Raw genomic sequence first — 1,327 nt, forward strand, 5'->3', positions numbered from 1 at the left:
AAGGGCCCGGCGGTGGACCTGCAAGGCTGGCGGGAGGGCAAGGAAGCCCCGCCAAGGCCCTCCCTGGCCCCAGGCAAGCAGGGGGGGGGGGGGGGGGGGGGCTACGTTGATTTCTGGTGTAGAGATTAAATTAAAATGCCACCTAGCAAAGCACGCTGTTTGGCATCGGGTACATAAACCAATTGAGCCAATTCCCGTCAAGCGAAGGTGACCAAGAAAAAGCGAGGAGTGCCAGACTTTCTCTCTCATGGGGGGTGGGGTTTAATCTGTGTATGTTTGTGTGTATGTGTGTGCACTCGTGTGCGTGTGTGTGCACCTGGAAGTTCTGGTGACTGACCCCTACCAGGGGCCTGGAGGATATTCAGGGAGGCGGCTGAACAAAGCCTGCCCCCCGCCCTCCCACCTCTGGTATTCCAAGGAGGTCTCCCATCCAAGGACTCTCCAGAGTCGACCCTGCCTAGCTTCCGAGATCTGACGAGATCGGGCTTGCCTGGACGTGCCAGACTTTCTCAAAATTGGGCTCGTCGTGGTCGGAGCCCCGCCCCAGGTGGGTGGGGCTCCCGCTGTCAAAATGGCAGGCAGGGATTTTTTTTAAGGCCCCTCTGTTCACACGCTGTGGGTGTCTCGTTAGCTTTCTGTCCTCTGAGAGCCTCGTCTCATAAATAAAATCTGGAGGCCGCGTTGCACGATTTATAGTTCCAGGGGGCAGCCGTGGCGGTCCACGGTAGAACAGTCAGATTGGAGTCCAGCTAGCACCGTAGAGACCCACCAGATTTTGGGGGGCAGGGGCATCCGAGAGTCAGCGGTATCTGGCGGAGGGAGGGCTGGCTCTCGAAAGCGTGTGCCCCGAAAATCCGTCGGTGTCGTCGGCCTCAACTCGGGCAGTTGTGCGATTCAGTGGTGGCCCCTGGCTGTGTTTTGGTGGGCACGTGACAATTAAAACCCCACCACCACCACATATAACATGATTCCCGACCCTCTCCAGCCAGTCTACAGAACTTTCGTTTATTCACGCTGTCAACACTTGTGGTGATGCCACATCGACTGGTCATTCTAGGCCCCAGGGAGGCCAAGCTTGCGGCCACTAGAGCCAGGGCCTTCTCAGTGGTGACTCCTTACTGGTGGAACAAGCTCCCGGAAGAGATCAGGGCCCTGCGGGACCTTATGCAGTTCCGCAGGGACTGCAAGACGGAGGTCTTCTGCCCAGCTTTTAACTAGGAGCCACCCTCATTACCACCAATGATCACCATTAATATCTGGGGTAGAGGCTGGCTGTCATGAGGCAGAGTCAAACCGCTGGGAGCCAGTAGCTGTGGAGCTCCATGAT

General features: G+C 57.3%; 1 protein-coding gene across 3 annotated transcripts in view; it reads left to right on the plus strand.

Annotated features, from left to right (window-relative positions):
• Nucleotides 1–1,327, plus strand: part of LOC107112085 (endophilin-A2) — a 21,012-nt gene that overhangs the window by 12,707 nt on the left and 6,978 nt on the right. The gene's annotated exons all lie outside the window — the stretch shown is intronic.

This window comes from Gekko japonicus, unplaced genomic scaffold, assembly GCF_001447785.1.
Source record: "Gekko japonicus isolate JY-2015 unplaced genomic scaffold, Gekko_japonicus_V1.1 scaffold4776, whole genome shotgun sequence".
Classification (NCBI taxonomy): domain Eukaryota; kingdom Metazoa; phylum Chordata; class Lepidosauria; order Squamata; family Gekkonidae; genus Gekko; species Gekko japonicus.